This window comes from Triticum dicoccoides, chromosome 3A (assembly GCF_002162155.2).
Source record: "Triticum dicoccoides isolate Atlit2015 ecotype Zavitan chromosome 3A, WEW_v2.0, whole genome shotgun sequence".
In the NCBI taxonomy this organism is placed as follows: domain Eukaryota; kingdom Viridiplantae; phylum Streptophyta; class Magnoliopsida; order Poales; family Poaceae; genus Triticum; species Triticum dicoccoides.
Genome location: NC_041384.1, coordinates 185,308,559 through 185,327,047, shown reverse-complemented (window position 1 = coordinate 185,327,047; position 18,489 = coordinate 185,308,559).

The window sequence follows — 18,489 nt, the reverse complement described above, 5'->3', positions numbered from 1 at the left end:
CCATTGTTCCGGAGAACGGAGTCTTAGTCATCGTGCCCATGAGGCATGGTTCGCAAGCATCAACTGATTCATAATCAAGTGATTCCAAAAGCCCATCAGCATGGATTTTCTTCATGCACTTTACACCAATATGACCTAAACGGCAGTGCCACAAATAAGTTGCACTATCATTATTAACTTTGCATCTTTTGGCTTCAATATTATGAAAATGTGTATCACCACGATCGAGATCCAACAAACCATTTTCATTGGGTGTATGACCATAGAAGGTATTATTCATGTAAACAGAACAACAATTATTCTCTAACTTACCTGAATAACCGTATTGCAATAAACATGATCCAATCATATTCATGCTCAACGCAAACACTAAATAACATTTATGTTAGGTTTAACACTAATCCCGAAAGTATAGGGAGTGTGCGATGATGATCATATCAATCTTGGCACCATTTCCAATACACATCGTCAATTCACCCTAACTAGTCTATGTTCATTCTGCAACTCCCGTTTCGCGTTACTATTCTTAGCAACTGAACTAGTATCAAATACTGAGGGGTTGCTATAAACACTAGTAAAGTACACGTTAATAACATATATATCAAATATACCTATGTTCACTTTGCCATCCTTCTTATCCGCCAATTACTTGGGGTAGTTCCGCTTTCAGTGACCAGTCCCTTTGCAGTAGAAGCACTCAGTTTCAGGCTTAGGTCCAGACTTGGGTTTTTTCACTTGAGCAGCAACTTGCTTGCCGTTCTTGTTGAAGTTCCCCTTTCTTCCTTTGTCCCTTTACTTGAAATTAGTGGTTTTGTTTATCATCAACACTTGATGCTTTTCTTGATTTCTACCTTCGTCGATTTCAGCAACACGAAGAGCTTGGAAATCGTTTTCGTTATGCCTTGCATATTATAGTTCATCACGAAATTCTACTAACTTGGTGATGGTGACTAGAGAATTCTGTCAATCACTATTTTATCTGGAAGATTAACTCCCACTTGATTCAAGCGATTGTAGTACCCAAACAATCTGAGCACATGCTCACTGCTTGAGCTATTTTCCTCCATATTTTAGCTATAGAACTTGTTGGAGACTTCAGATCTCTCAACTCGGGCATTTGCTTGAAATATTAACTTCAACTCCTGGAACATCTCATATGGTCCATGACGTTCAAAACGTCTTTGAAGTCCTGATTCTAAGCCGTTTAAGCATGGTGCACTAAACTATCAAGTAGTCATCATATTGAGCTAGCCAAAAGTTCATAACATCTGCTCCTGCAATAGGTTTGTCACCTAGCGGTGCATCAAGGACATAATTCTTCTATGCAGCAATGAGGATAAACCTCAGATCACGGATCCAATCCGCATCATTGCTACTAACTTCTTTCAACTTAGTTTTCTCTAGGAACATATCAAAAATAAAACAGGGGAGCTAAACGCGAGCTATTGATCTACAACATAAATATGCTAATACTACCAGGACTAAGTTCATGATAAATTTAAGTTCAATTAATCATATTACTTAAGAACTCCCACTTAGATAGACATTCCTCTAATCCTCTAAGTGATCACGTGATCCATATCAACTAAACCATGTCCGATCATCACGTGAGATGGAGTAGTTTCAATGGTGAACATCACTATGTTGATCATATCTACTATATGATTCACACTCGACCTTTCGGTCTCAGTGTTCCGAGGCCATATCTGTTATATGCTAGGCTCGTCAAGTTTAACCTGAGTATTCCACGTGTGCAACTATTTTGCACTTGTTGTATTTGAACGTAGAGCCTATCACGCCCGATCATCAGGTGGTGCCTCAGCACGAAGAACTTTCGCAACGGTGCATACTCAGGGAGAACACTTGTACCTTGATAATTAGTGAGAGATCATCTTATAAAGCTAACGTCGAACTAAGCAAAATAAAATGTATAAAAGATAAACATCACATGCAATCAAAATATGTGACATGATATGGCCATCATCATCTTGTGCCTTTGATCTCCATCTCCAAAGCATCGTCATGATTTCCATCATCACCGGCATGACACCATGATCTCCATCATCTTGATCTATATCAATGTGTCGTCACATGGTCGTCTCGCCAACTATTTCTCTTGCAACTATTGCTATTGCATAGCGATAAAGTAAAGCAATTATTTGGCGCTTGCATCTTATGCAATAAAGAGACAACCATAAGGCTTCTGCCAGTTGCCGATAACTTCAACAAAACATGATCATCTTATACAACAACTTATATATCATCACGTCTTGACCATATCACATCACAACATGCCCTGCAAAAACAAGTTAGACGTCCTCTACTTTGTTGTTGCAAGTTTTACGTGGCTGCTACGGGCTGAGCAAGAACCTGTTAACACCTGATTTTGGCAAGATACAGATTGCAATGAAGATGGTCTCGAGTGAATGAGTTTTCAGCATAAAAATATTCATGTCACCGAGTGGAACCACTTTGATGTTTTGGTTATATTCATTCGACTTTATCTTACAGACCGAAACTATACTTCGAGTGGCATAGTTCAATGTTCCGAGTGGTTTTTGGCCAATCACGTCTTCAAGATGATCTCGGATGAAGTAGCACTCTTAAGGAATTGTCTTCGTCTCGTCGAGGCAATCGATTTTGATATATAAATCATCTCAATCCGAGTTCATATGCAAAAGTTAGAGGCAATATACTGCAGACTGAACCTCAACGGAAATATGGTGCGAGGTGCCAGACACTTGTCTGATAGGTTGCGCGAGTAATTCGGCCATCAATACGGCCTTGAATCGAAAAACCTTCAACATGGAAAAGTTTCGTCTCGTCGAGCCGATCGATTTTCATATATAATTCGTCTCATTCCGAGATCATATGAGGCCTGGAGAGACAAATCAAGATCGGGCTATGTTTTCAGTCGGAAATCCGAGTGAAAAGTTTACCATCCGAGTGAAAGTTTACGGTCGAGTGAAATTTTACGGTCGAGTGAAAGTTTGCTGACTGGATGAACTTATTATTATCCAAGTGGAAATGTAGTCATCCGAGTGAAAATATGATCATCCAAGTGAAATTGTCGTCCAGGTGGAAATATTCTGAGTGAAAAGATTACCATTGGAACGAAAACTTGCCGATTGAATAAGATAGTGCCTTCCGAGTGGAAATATAGTCATTCGAGTGAATAATATAGTGCCTTCCGGGTGGAAATATAGTCATTCGAGTGGAAATATAGTCATCCGAGTGAAAGATTGTCTTCCGAGTGAAAAAGTCCAATCGGACGATCCGAGTGAAAGTATCTAATATCCGAGTGGATGAGCTCAAGTCCGAGTGAAATTGAACATGTGCTCGAAAGTTTATCAAAATGACCTTGGATGAAGAAGTGTTCAATACAGAAGTTGTGCGTATCATCAAGACGGTAAATTTTGATTTTGGAGTCATCATCATCAGAGATAATATATAGCCTACAAATTCACTACGAGACTCGGATAATCCAGTCTACTGCAAAACCGAGTCCGACTGGAAGATAAAGATGACCTCGAAAAGTATTCAAGATGGCCTTATTTGAAAAAATGATCAACATGAGAGTTGTTCGTAACGTCGAGGCGCACAAGTTTGATATTTGGGCCGTCTCGATCGGAGATCATATGCAATCCCGGCGGCCCGCGCAAGAAGGAAGACAGAGTTTGGGCCAGATTCAGACTAAATCCGAGTTGGAATAGAATTAGGACTCTAGGACGTGAATTGATGTAATTTTTCTTGTAAGGAAAGCCTAGATGAATCCTTTACTTGTACGGGAAGTCCAGCCGCCTCTTATATATGTTGGGGGTGACGGCCGATTGAACAACACACAATCGAACAAATCAATATACTACTTTTTCATCTACGTTTTATCTCTCCACCGTTTTTCTATCTCGTTCTTCGCTGTTCTTCGTGTTTGAGAGTTGCAAATCTCGAGGCTCTAGGGGCGAGCTAATCGACCTAGGGCAGCCCATAGCCGCCGCACTCCCTGACGGGTTCCCTCCCGGGGGTGTGGGGTTTTCGGGTCTGCAAAAGCGCCCGTCGACTGTCTTGCGTATCACGCTGTCGGTCGGGTCTCCTTCGACGTGAGCTGCGGTGCATCACTGAGGGAGTCCTGGATTAGGGGGTGTTCGGATAGCCGGACTATACCTTCAGCCGGACTCCTGGACTATGAAGATATAAGATTGAAGACTTCGTCCCGTGTCCGGATGGGACTTTCCTTGGTGTGGAAGGCAAGCTTGGCGATGCGATATTCAAGATCTCCTACCATTGTAACCGACTCTGTGTAACCCTAACCCTATCCGGTGTCTATATAAACCGGAGGGTTGTAGTCCGTACGGGATCAACTCCATACACAATCATACCATAGGCTAGCTTCTAGGGTTTAGCCTCCTTGATCTCGTGGTAGATCTACTCTTGTACTACCCATATCATCAATATTAATCAAGCAGGAGTAGGGTTTTACCTCCATCGAGGGGGCCCGAACCTGGGTAAAACAAAGTGTCCCCTGTCTCCTATTACCATCCGGCCTAGACGCACAGTTCGGGACCCCCTACCTGAGATCCGACGGTTTTGGCACCGACATTGGTGCTTTCATTGAGAGTTCCTCTGTGTCGTCGCCTTTAGGCCCGATGGCTCCTTCAATCTTCAACAACGATGCGGTCCAGGGTGAGACTTTCCTCCCCGGACAGATCTTTGTCTTCGGCGGCTTCACACTGCGGGCCAATTCGCTTGGCCACCTTGAGCAGATTGGAAGCTACGCCCCTGGCCATCAGGTCAGGTTCGGAAGCCTAAACTACACGGCTGACATCCGCGGAGACTTGATCTTTGACGGATTCGAGCCACAGCCAAGTGTGCCGCACTATCTCGATGGGCATGATATAGTTCTGCCGCCGAACAGCGCCTTGGAGGCCGCACACGCATCGGTTTCGACCATTGATTCGGAACCTACTGCGCCGATCGAGGATCAGCGGTTGGACGCTGCCTCATGGGCTGCGATCTCAGAGGCGATCGAGCCGAACTCCAGCCCCGCACTCTGCATGGCCTGTGACTCCGAGGAGCCGGATTCCTCCCCAAACTCCGAGCCCCCCGCGCCCCTGCCAATCGAATCCGATTGGGCGCCGGTAATAGAGTTCACCGTAGCGGACATCTTTCAGCATTCGCCTTTTTGGCGACATCCTGAATTCTTTTAAGTCTCTCTCTTTATCAGGAGAGCCCTGGCTGGACTACGGTCAGCAAGGGTGGGATACGGACGGTGAGGAAATTCAAAACCCACCCACCACCCACTTTGTAGCCACTGTCGACGATTTAACCAACATACTTGACTTCGGCTCCGAAGACATCGACGGCATGGATGACGATATAGGAGGCGAACAGGAACCAACACCTGTAGGGCGCTGGAAAGCCACCTCGTCATATGACATATACATGGTGGATACTCCAAAAGACGGAGATGGCGATGGAGCAGTGGGGAATGACGCCCCTAAGAAACAGCCAAAGCGCCGGCGTCAGCGGCGCCGCTCTAAATCCCGCCAAAGCAAAAACGGTGATTCCGGCATGGGAGATAATACTACCCCGGACAGCGCCGAAGAACACCCACCTCAGCAAGATTCAGCATAGGATGATGGAGAAGCCAGCCCTCATGAGAGAGCGGCAGACCGAGAGGTCGAGGACGATAACTATATGCCTCCCTCCGAAGACGAGGCAAGCCTCGATGGCGACGAATTCGTCATACCATCAGACCCTGCCGAACAAGAGCGTTTTAAATGCAGGCTTTTAGCCATGGCAAGCAGCGTCAAGAAAAAGCAGCAACAGCTTAAAGCTGCCCAAGATTTGCTAGCTGACAGATGGACTGAAGTCCTTGCGGCCGAACAGTATGAACTCGAACGCCCCTCTAAGAGTTACCCGAAGCGCAGGACGCTACCCCGATCGGAGGAGGAAGCACGTACATCACCAGCGCATGACATGGCAGACCGGCCACCCCGTGGCCGTGACAGAGAGGCCGCTCAGCCCTCCAACCAAGCCATGCCCCGACGCCGCACAACTAAGGCACGGGAAAATGCGCCCGACCTGCGAGACATACTGGAGGATAAGGCAAGACAGACAAGATCGATCTACGGATCGCGCAGGCGCCCTACGGCATGTGACAATGATCTTCACTCTGGATACAACAAATCCGGCCCGGCCAAACACAACAGACATAGCTCTTCCGAGCTGCGTCGTGATATAGCCCAGTACAGAGGCGCCGCACACCCGCTATGCTTCACGAATGAAGTAATGGATCATAAAATCCCAGAGGGCTTCAAACCCGTAAACATCGAATCATACGATGGCACCACAGACCCGGCGGTATGGATTGAGGACTATCTCCTTCACATCCACATGGCACGCGGCGATGATCTACACGCCATCAAGTACCTCCCGCTCAAACTTAAAGGGCCGGCCCGGCATTGGCTTAACAGCTTGCCAGCAGACTCAATCGGTTCTTGGGAGGACCTGGAAGCCGCATTCCTTGATAACTTCCAGGGCACTTACGTGCGACCGCCGGATGCCGATGACTTAAGCCACATAATTGAGCAGCCAGAAGAATCAGCCAGACAATTCTGGAAACGGTTCCTAACAAAGAAAAACCAGATAGTCGACTGTCCGGACGTAGAGGCCCTAGAAGCCTTCAAGCACAACATCCGCGACGAGTGGCTTGCCCGGCACCTGGGACAGGAAAAGCCGAAATCCATGGCAGCCCTCACGACACTCATGACCCGCTTTTGCGCGGGAGAAGACAGCTGGCTAGCTCGCAGTAACAACTTATCAAAGAACCCTGGTAATTTGGATACCAAGGACAAAAGTGGCAGGACACATCGGAACAAACAAAAACGCCGCGTTAACAGCGACAACAATGAAGACACGGCAGTCAATGCCAGATTCAGAGGCTATAAATCCGGTCAGTGGAAAAAGCCATTCAAAAAGAACACTCAGGGCCCGTCCAGTTTGGACCGAATACTCGATCGCTTGTGCCAGATACATGGCACCCCCAAAAAGCCAGCCAATCACACTAACAGGGATTGTTGGGTGTTCAAGCAGGCAGGCAAGTTAAGAGCCGAAAACAGAGACAAGGGGCTGCACAGCGACGACGAGGAGCCCAAGCCGCCGAACAACAATGGACAGAAGGGATTTCCCCCACAAGTGCGGACGGTAAACATGATATACGCAACCCATATTCCCAAGCGGGAGCGGAAGCGTGTGCTGCGGGACGTATACGCAATGGAGCCAGTCGCCCCAAAGTTCAACCCATGGTCCTCCTACCCGATCACTTTTGATCGAAGGGACCATCCCACTAGCATCCGTCATGGCGGCTTCACCGCATTGGTTCTTGACCCAATCATCGACGGATTTCACCTCACAAGAGTCCTCATGGATGGCGGCAGTAGCCTGAACCTGCTTTATCAGGATACAGTGCGGAAAATGGGCATAGATCCCTCAAGGATCAATCCCACAAGAACGACCTTTAAAGGCGTTATACCAGGTGTAGAAGCCAACTGTACAGGCTCAGTAACACTTGACGTGGTCTTCGGATCCCCGGATAATTTCCGAAGCGAAGAGTTAATCTTCGATATAGTCCCGTTTCGCAGTGGCTATCACGCCCTCAGACGAACCACATTCGCAAAATTCAATGCGGTGCCACATTACGCATATCTCAAACTCAAGATGCCAGGCCCTCGAGGAGTAATCACGGTCAACGGAAACACCGAACGCTCCCTCCGTACGGAGGAGCATACGGCGGCTCTCGCAGCGGAGGTACAAAGTAGCCTTCTTAGGCAATTCCCCAGTCTGGCCATTAAAAAGCCAGACACTGCCAAGCGCGCCCGGAGTAACCTACAGCAGGACCGCCTGGCACACTCTGAGCAAGCGTAGCAATGCGGCCCCAACCCCAGCTTTCGTGACCTAGTGAAACCAGTACCTCGCGTACACAACTACGCCCTTGAAATACCATGGGCACAGGGGAAGGGGCACAATAAACGGCACGCCCAACATATGGCTTAAAGCGTACTAGGGGCTACCGGATTCTTTTTTTAATTTTTTTCTTACTTTCAGGACTCCATACTTTGGACGACCTGTTCGGCAACTCGACTGCCGCACAAACGATGCAAGTTTCAGGGAGACAGACAAGCCATGCCGCATTATGGAACACCCAGGTGGTCTCTGTTACGAGCGGTATACCTGCTTTAAATACAATTCCGTAGCCTGCCCCTGGTTAGGACATACTGAATAGTCCAATATCTTTTGCTTATCGCACTATTTGTATCGTTCAGCTTTGATAAATAGCCTCTCTATAAACAATGGTTAGCTTTTTGTCTCTTTTTTGCATTACTTTATTTTATATATGTTCATTAATGACATGTTGCACCCGTACACTATGGTACGACAAGTACGCCAGGGGCTTCAGTACCCTTTAATATGGTGTGAGAAGTCCGTACACTTTCACAAGTGCGGCACCCCAAACTTATAGCACTATATGCATTGGCTCCGAATCATGATTTGGGTCAATAGTTGGGTTTGCCCGGCTCCTATGTTTTGGTGCCTTACGTTCCGCTATATCAGCTAAGGTAGCACTAGGAGAACCACTACGACTGTGCCCCGGTTGAGCTGGGCTAAGCACCTCAGTGGAGAAAGCTAAAACTGACTGTCATGATGAGGCGAGAGACCGGTCGCTGTTCGAGAGGTTTTTCGGGTCCCTAAAGGCCTATGCCACTTCGAGCGAGGAGATGGATAACCCCAGCCAAGGCGTGGATAGCGCCCCGAACTCGGTCTTCCGAACTAGGGGCTTCGCCGAAATTTAAAATTATAACGTTCTATGGCTAACTGAGAGTGTTCAAGCATTATAGTCCGATTGCCTGGTTCGCCGTGCTGAGCGCCTCCCTCGAAGGACCCAACTATGGGAAAAAGAGTGCTCAGATTTATCCCCGAACACCCCAGCACTAGTGGCATGGGGGTAGAAGCCGACGACTGGCCATCTCTCATTTTTTTTGATAAACGGCCGCACATAAAATAATATTTTAAATTCAACAAGCATTGCTTAAGCGCCTATGAACAAGTTTTCAGCGCACAGGATAAAAACGAGCGAGTTTATTCAAAAATTACATCCTTGGTACATTCATCTGCCACAAGGCAAGCACCCGCAAGAACATCCTTGTAATAGTTCTCGGGCTTGCGATGCTCCTTCCCCGGCGGCGGCCCGTCCTTCACAAGCTTCTCACCGTCCAGCTTACCCCAGTGCACCTTTACATGGGCAAGGGCCCTACGGGCACCTTCGATGCAGACGGAGCGCTTGAGGACCTCGAGCCTTGGACAGGCCTCCACCAGCCGCCGCACCAGCCCGAAGTAGCTCCCAGGTAGGGCCTCTCCGGGCCACAGACAAACTATCAAGCCCTTCATGGCCTGTTCAGCCGCCTTGTGGAGTTCGACCAGCTGTTTCAGCTGGTCGCTCAAGGGCACAGGGTGTCCGGCCTCAGCATACTGAGACCAGAACACCTTCTCCATCGAGCTGCCCTCTTCAGCTCGGTAGAATGCGGCGGCATCGGATACGCTGCGGGGAAGATCTGCGAATGCCCCTGGAGAACTCCGAATTCGGGTAAGTAACAAGTAGTTTACTTTTATATTTCTGCTTTGCATAAAGAATGCCTTACCCGCTGCTATCTTCTTCATATCCTCCAACTCTCGGAGGGCCTTTTGGGCTTCGGCCTTGGCAGACTTGGCAGTCTCAAGGGCCGCCGCGAGCTCGGACGCTTGGGTCTTTGACTCAATTTCCAAACTCTCAAGTTTTCTCATGAGAGCCTGAAGCTCTTGCTGCACCTCGCCAACCTGAGCCCCAAGTTTTTATCGCTCGGTGCGCTCCGCGGCCGTTTTCTTTTCGGCCTCAGACAGCGCCTGCTTGAGGGTCGCCACCTCAGTCGTGGCCCCTATAATAAGCAGTACAATCCTGTTATTTTTTGCAATCACGCCTCTCTATAGGCACCCTTTTTATAAGGTATTTATTACCTTCTTTCTCCTCGAGCTGCCTCTTGGCAAGGCCGAGCTCTTGCTCGGACCGCGGCTCCTCCAGGACCACCTCCTCCTGCCCCGGAGCTCGTTGCGACGCCACTTCGGCGTCATCTGCAGTGCGGGGGGAGACAGCAGGCGAAACGGAGTTCACGTCCGATGAATCCAGGGAGCCGCTCGATGACTCGTTGAGTTCGGCCTGGGGCGGGCTGCATAATTATATTCGACATTAGGGAAAGCTATGCAACTAAAGGACTATCATGAGTTACTCTGGTACCTAAACACTTACGATTTCGCTGGACGCCTGGCCCTATCCGGCCACTCCTCTTCGCCCTCGTCGGCGTCGGGGGCGTAGTCCGGCGGAGGGGTCTTCCTCTTCTTGGACCCTTCGGCCCCCCCACTGGGGCGGCCTTCCTTTTCTTTCCTCCCCCCGCTGGAGGGGGAGAGGTTTCTTCTTCCTCCTCCTCGTTTTCACGGGAAGAGGGCGTCTCAGACTCCTCGGATGACGAGTCCAACAACACCACATTACGGGTACTCTTTCGAGTCCCCGTGGTCTTCTTCTTCTTGGCCTTCTTCTCCAGCACCACATAAGGTGCCGGAGTCAGCAGCTTCACCAGTAGAGCTGGGGCTGGGTCTTCGGGCAGCGGAGCCGGACAGTTAATCGGTTCGGCCATCGCCCGCCAAGCCTGTCAAAGGCAAGGGAGTTTAGATCCCGCATAGAGTCAAACTATGAAAAAAGCTTGAACATCCTGTAACAGGTGTAGATAGCATACCTTGCGAGCATGACGCTGCGAGCTGTATCCGTAGTCCTCGGAAGCGGATGCGGGAGCCTCGGCGCCCTTGAATAGCATCATCCAGGCGTCTTCGTACGTTGTGTTGAAGAGCCTGCTGAGGGTTTGATGCTGCGCCGAGTCGAACTCCCACAAATTGAAATCCCGGTGTTGGCACGGGAGGATCCGGCGGACGAGCATAACCTGGATTATATTGACAAGCCGGATTGGCTTGTTCACCAGGGACCGGATGCATGTTTGCAATCCGGTCACCTCTTTCTCGTCGCCCCATGACAGGCCCGTCTCTTTCCAGGACACAAGCCGTGTGGGGGGTCCGGATCGGAACTCAGGGACCGCGGTCCATTCCAAATCACGTGGCTCGGTGATATAAAACCACCCGGATTGCCATCCCTTTAGGGTCTCCACAAAAGAGCCCTTGAACCATAGGGCATTGGCCATCTTGCCCGCCATGGCGCCTCCGCACTCCGCCTGGCTGCCGCTCACCACCTTGGGCTTGACGTTGAAAGTCTTGAGCCAGAGGCCAAAATGGGGGCGGACGCGGAGAAAGGCCTCGCACACGACGATAAATGCCGAGATGTTGAGGATGAAGTTCGGATCCATATCGTGGAAATCCAGGCCGTAGTAGAACATGAGCCCCCGGACAAATGGGTGGAGTGGAAAACCCAGTCCGCGGAGGAAGTGGAGGAGAAATACCACCCTCTCATGGGGCCTTGGGGTGGGGATGAGCTGTCCCTCCTCGGGAAGCCGGTGCGCGATGTCCTTGGACAGATACCCAGCCTTCCTTAGCTTCTTGATTTTGCCCTCCGTAATTGTGGAGACCATCCATTTGCCTCCCGCTCCGGACATTGCTGGAGAAGGTTGAGGTGGGAAGTGCGGGCTTGGGCGCTGGAGCTCGGGTGCGTGAGAGATGGGTAGGCAAGGGAGGAAGAAGGCGTAGGTAAATAGGGTGGATCCTTATCCCCTTATATAGGCGGATGCGGTTATGCGTCCCCACTTGCCTAATAAAACTCGCTTGCCTCCCGAGCGCCGTGATAAATGGCGCGGTTGGGTTACCCACGTCCGTATTAATGAGAATCCCGTAAAAAGGGTACACGATCTCTGCTTTGACAAGACGTGCCAAGGAAGCCGCCTCACAAAACATGCTGAGGTGGGAAAGTAAAAATGATTCGAGTAAAGGACTTGGCTGTAGTGTGATGGCGCACTGCAGAATACGTCAGCAGATTTGATTTGTGTTAATATTATTCTCTCTATAGCAATATGTGGAAACTTATTTTACAGAGCGGACACTACTCTTGGTGATTACAATCTTCTATGAAGGACTTGGAGGAGGAACCTGCCTTGCAATGCCGAAGACGATTTGCGCGCCGGACTCGTCGTCATTGAAGCCTGGTTCAGGGGCTACTGAGGGAGTCCTGGATTAGGGGGTGTTCGGATAGCCGGACTATACCTTCAGCTGGACTCCTGGACTATGAAGATATAAGATTGAAGACTTTGTCCTGTGTCCGTATGGGACTTTCCTTGGCGTGGAAGGCAAGCTTGGCAATGCGATATTCAAGATCTCCTACCATTGTAACCGACTCTGTGTAACCCTAACCCTATCCGGTGTCTATATAAACCGGAGGGTTGTAGTCCGTACGGGATCAACTCCATACACAATCATACCATAGGCTAGCTTCTAGGGTTTAGCCTCCTTGATCTCGTGGTAGATCTACTCTTGTACTACCCATATCATCAATATTAATCAAGCAGGAGTAGGGTTTTACCTCCATCGAGAGGGCCCGAACCTGGGTAAAACAAAGTGTCCCCTATCTCCTGTTACCATCCGGCCTAGACGCACAGTTCGGGACCCCCTACCCAAGATCCGCCGGTTTTGACACCGACAATCACCCCCGGCGTCGAGGGTACACGTGACGTGTTCGTGTGTCAGCACACTTTTTGGCGACTCTACTGGGGACCGAAGATCAATCGTCATCATCCACCATGTCCGATCGTCCCAAGCCATCTGAGGTAGACGCCGATAACATCATTAAACCCAGTCTTGATGAGATATCGACCGATCATCGCCAAGTCTATGAGGAGTACAAGAAGGCGCGTGAGGAGAAGGCCTGCAGGAGTTCCTTGCAAAATTCAAGAAAGATCGCCAAGGAAACATCACTCCGATTGAAGAAATCAAGTTCCCTCCTCTTCAAGCCGAGCAGGTTAAACCCTCTGTGAGTACTACTTTTTCTCCTGAGCAGTGGGTTGAGATTGAGAGTCGTATTGCTGATGGTAACAATCTAGTCTATCAAACTTTCATAGAAAATACTAATGCTCAGAAGAATATATCTCAATCGACTAGTGGTAATGACGGTGTAGCTGCTAGTGTGCAAAACCCTAATCTGGCTTTACCTATTTCATCAGCGCCTCCCGTGCCGATGGCTTATTATCCTACCCAAACAAATCAGATTGTGACTACACCCATTAATCCTATTATGAGCATGACAGGTTCGGTGGCAACGCCGAACCAAACCCTACCTACAGCTACAACCACTCGACCACTACCAAACTATGGGTCGACATACATGCCACAATTCCTACCCACAACTAGAAACCCTACTCCTTCTATGCCACTGCCACAAGCTGCATCGTCCACTATGGATGATGGTCTAGCTAATCTTAGAGAGGAGATGGCTAAGATGCTTCGACAAAATTTTGGAGTTGAGTTACCTCGGAATCGGATTTACCAAAAGCCATACTCCGAGTACTTTGATGCCATCCAGTGCCCTCCGGGATATAAGATTCTAGATTTTGTTAAGTTCAATGGAGAGGGCACAAAAACCACATGGGAGCATGTTAGTCAATACTTAGCACAACTAGGTGAAGCAGGCTCACCAAATGAGTTGAAAGTGCGTTTGTTTCCTTTATCTTTAACTGGTTCTGCATTCTCATGGTTTTCTTCTTTACCACATGGTTCCATTCGGGTTTGGTCACAGCTAGAGCAGAAATTTCATGGTCACTTTTATAGCGGCGACAATGAACTCAAGTTATCACATCTAACATCGGTTAAACAGAAGCATGATGAATCGATCTCCGATTACGTCAAGAGATTCAGAGAAACAAAAAACCGGTGTTTTAGTTTGGTGATAACCGAGAGAGACTTGGCAGACCTAGTGCTGAGTGGTTTGAGAACTCCCATTAGAGAAAAGCTAGAAGGTTATGAGTTCTTAAATATCAACCAAGTCTTACAAAGGGCTTTGGCTCAGGAAAGCCGAAGCAAAGATCTCAAAGAAGTGCATAGATACAAAGCCGATCGTCCAAAGATGAATATGGTGGAATATGATAGTGATCACTCGGACCATGAGGGTGATGTTTTTGCTACTGAATTTGTTTGGCCATCTAAGGCCAAACCCTTTACTTGCAATGATCTGAAACCGATTCATAAGAATCATGATGAAGAGATGAAGTTTACTTTTAACATTGCTAAGTGTGATAGAATATTTGATGCTTTGAGGCAGGCTAAGATTATTAGAATATCTCATACTTTACCGCTGTTTGAAGAGCTAAAACGGCGTGCTTATTGCAAGTATCATAATTCTTTTTCTCATGCTACTAACGATTGCAATGTTTTTCGACGACAGATACAATCGGCCATTAATGACGGACGATTGAACTTTTTGAGATGCAAGTTGATAAACAGCCTTTTCCAATGAATACCATGGATTTGGAAGGGAAGAAGCTACTCATTCGGCCGGAGGTAGCCGAATCTGCTAATAAAGCTAATGTCATTGTTGGTGAGCCCAGGAAAGACAAGGAGGACAACAATGTCTTGGGGAGACAGGTCGTGCTTGGTAAGCAACCCGATGGTAAGGAAGTGATCAAAATCACCATCAAGAATCCTACACTCGGGGGGCAACTGCAAGTGCAAGAAAATGCTCGTGTGAGATTTGTCAAGCCCAAGAGTCCAGAAATTGGCAAGTGGAAAAGGAATGAAGTTAAAGTACAACGCAAGCGGATCAAGCCAACTTTTGATATGTTGCTGTCCAAGTACACCAACCAGTCGGCCGGTTCTAGCTTTAATCGGTCGACTCATCTGAAGCGACCAAGGTCACCATCAGCTGATATGTTTAGTCAGTATATGAAACCAAGTGGACCGAGGGTGCCGTTTCCAGAAGAGCATACGCAATCTGTTTGGGATCGACTTAACTATTCATATAGAGGCCGACTGAACATCAGTAACTATCGGTCGGCTGGTCAAAACATGCGACCGGATGGAAATTATCCGAGTGTAAGAATGCACCCAGGTGGAAGCTATCCGAGTGAAAAGATGTGGCCGAGTAGATTCCATCCGACTGAATTCCATCCGAGTGATATTCATCCGAGTGGATTCCATTAGAGTAAAAAGGTGCGCCCGAGTGGAAATTTCATGCATCTGGAAAGTCGAAAAGAATGGCGTGTTAAATCACCAAGTGTTGCAGCGGTTGAGTCAGGAAAAGGCAAGGAGAAAATGGATGCCGACTCACTTATCTTGGGCACCGAAACATTCGCCATACAGCAGCCGATTGTGCATAGCAATCCGACTGAGCCGATACTTGCTATCGCGCCAAAGCACTCGGCTAATCACCATGAAGCAAGCACCAGCCGAGTAAAAACGAGAGATCCTAAATACACTCAGCCAAAGTGGTGTCCTCCAGGGCTAACAAAGACACAAAAGAGGAAACTACAAAGGTTAAGGAGTCGAGAGATGGCAGAACAGGAGGCCGAGAAACAAAGGGATAAGTTGTTCAATGACACTCGACCCATGGTTCCACCAAAACAAGTGTGGAGGCCTAAACAAATACAAGATACAACAGCTTCTACATCTATCACAGCAATACCTACATCACCAAAGGAGGACGATGCAACAGATATGACATCGTCTGCGACACTTCTTACTTATCCATCACTCGGACAAATTTCAGAATCGGTGGATGCACTCGAGGAGGAGGCTGATATGTTGGACTATGAGTCTACGCCGGTTCATGAAGGTATGGATATCAATGTGGTGTACTACTTACCTGCTGAGTTTCGTGCTGTAGATGAAGAAGGGAAGGTGGCTCAGCTGGATTTTGGCCCTAAGAATGCAATATTCGAGAAGCCAAAAGAAATAGTAACGCATCTTAAACCATTATATCTCAGAGGTCATATCAATGGGTCGCCGCTCACTCGGATGCTTGTTGATGGTGGTGCTGTGGTAAATCTTATGCCCTATTCGGTCTTCAAGAGATTGGGTTTGCCTGATGAAGAATTGATCAAGACCAATATGGTGCTCAATGGATTTGAAGGCAAAGAGAAAACTGAAGCCAAAGGTGTGATGTATGTGGAGCTTACAGTCGGAAGCAAAACTTTGGCTACTGCATTCTTTGTCGCTGAGGTGCAAGGTAACTACAACGTCATACTAGGCCGTGATTGGGTTCATGCAAACCAGTGCGTGCCATCCACTATGCACCAGTTTTTGATTCAGTGGGTTGATGATGAAGTGGAAGTTATTCACGCGGATAACTCGGCCTGTGTTGCTTTGGCCGATGCATCGGTGGATTGGCAACATCCCAATGCTACTTGCTTGACGGGACGTGACTTATCAGAATTTGATTTTCTCAGCGCAACCAAGAATGGTTTTGTGCCCGTCTCTTTAAAGCTGAGTGAATGCAATCGGCTCCAAGGTATGATATGTTTAAATGTATCCTAATTCCGAGTGGTTACAAAAACGTCTTGTAAAGTATCGGTCCAATGAGAACGATATGTATGAGTCTATAGAGGAGTTGGATGACATGGATAAACTTGGACAAGGTTTTACATCAGCCGATCCATTAGAAGAGGTAGATATTGGAGATGGTTCAGTCACTCGACCGACATTTATAAACAAAAATTTGAAAGCCGATTGTAAGGCTAAGTTAATCGAGCTACTGAAAGATTATGTTTGTTGCTTTGCATGGGAATATCATGAGATGCCAGGGTTAAGCCGAGAGCTAGTGGAACATCGGTTGCCTATAAAGGCCGGTTTTAGACCTTATAAACAGTCGGCCAGAAAATTTAATCCAAAAACATATGACCAGATCAAGGAAGAGATCGGTCGACTGCTTGAAGCTAATTTCATTCGACCTTGTAGGTATGCCGAGTGGATTTCTAACATTGTCCCAGTAGAGAAGAAAGGATCTGGCAAGTTGAGGGTGTGCATTGATTTCAGAGATTTGAATAGGGCTACACCCAAAGATGAGTATCCTATGCCAATAGCCGATATGCTTATTAATGATGCTTCTGGACATAAGGTTATTAGCTTTCTAGATGGTAATGCCGGATACAATCAAATTTTTATGGCCGAAGAGGACATGTACAAAACGGCTTTCCGATGTCCTGGTTTCCTTGGTTTATTTGAGTGGACAGTGATGACATTCGGATTAAAAAATGCTGGCGCCACGTATCAAAGGGCTATGAATTTGATTTTTCATGATTTACTCGGTTTCATACTTGAGGTTTATTTTGATGATATTGTTGTCAAATCGAATGCTTTTGAATCTCACTTGGCCGATTTGTGTTTAGCTTTTGAAAGAATGAAAAAGTATGGATTGAAAATGAATCCTTTGAAGTGTGCTTTCGGTGTGTCAGCTGGCAAGTTTTTGGGTTTCATTATTCATGAAGATGGTATAGAGATTGATCCCAAAAATATAGAGGCTATACAGAAGGTGGAGTCTCCAACATGCAAGAGAGATATGAAAAAGTTCCTTGGCAAGGTCAATTATTTGAGAAGTTTCATAGCTAATCTATCAGGGAAAGTTGATGCATTTACTCCTATCCTTCGGTTAAAGAATGATGCTGATTTCACTTGGGGGGCAAAACAGCAAGAAGCATTTGATATGATCAAGAATTATTTGTGCACTCCTCCGGTGATGAAAGCACCCAAGCATAGGGAACCCTTTAGACTTTATATTGCAGCAGAGGAAGGAGTTATTGGTGCTGTTCTAACTCAAGAGACCGAAGGAAAAGAGCATGCCATCACTTATTTGAGCCGCCGCTTATTGGACGCAGAGACAAGGTATACATTTATTGAGAAATTATGTCTATGCTTATATTATGCTTGCACAAAACTGAGACATTATTTAGTGCCAAGTGTTTGTGTAGTAGCTTGTCAAACCGATGTCATTAAATACATGTTGCATAGGCCAATTGTTAGTGGTAGAATTGGCAAGTGGGCTTATGCTTTGATTGAATATGATTTGGCTTATGAATCTCTAAAATCCATGAAAGGCCAAATTGTTGCTAATTTCATTGTTGAACATCGGGTTAATAACAAGCATGATGTTGATATGAACCTTGTTTCATTAGTACCATGGAGATTATACTTTGATGGTTCAGCTTGTAGCAATGGCCAAGGTGTTGGTATTGTTTATATATCTCCTCATGGTGCTGTTTTTGAAGCCTCATGCCGCTTAGAATATTTTTGCACAAACAATCAAGCCGAATATGAAGCATTGTTATTCGGCCTAGAGATGTTACTTGCTATAGGTGCTACACATATTGAGGCTTATGGTGATTCGTTACTAGTGGTGCGGCAAATATCCAAAGTCTTTCAGTGTTTGGACGAATCACTTAATGTTTATCTTGATAGATGTCTAGATATAATTTCTACTTTGGATTG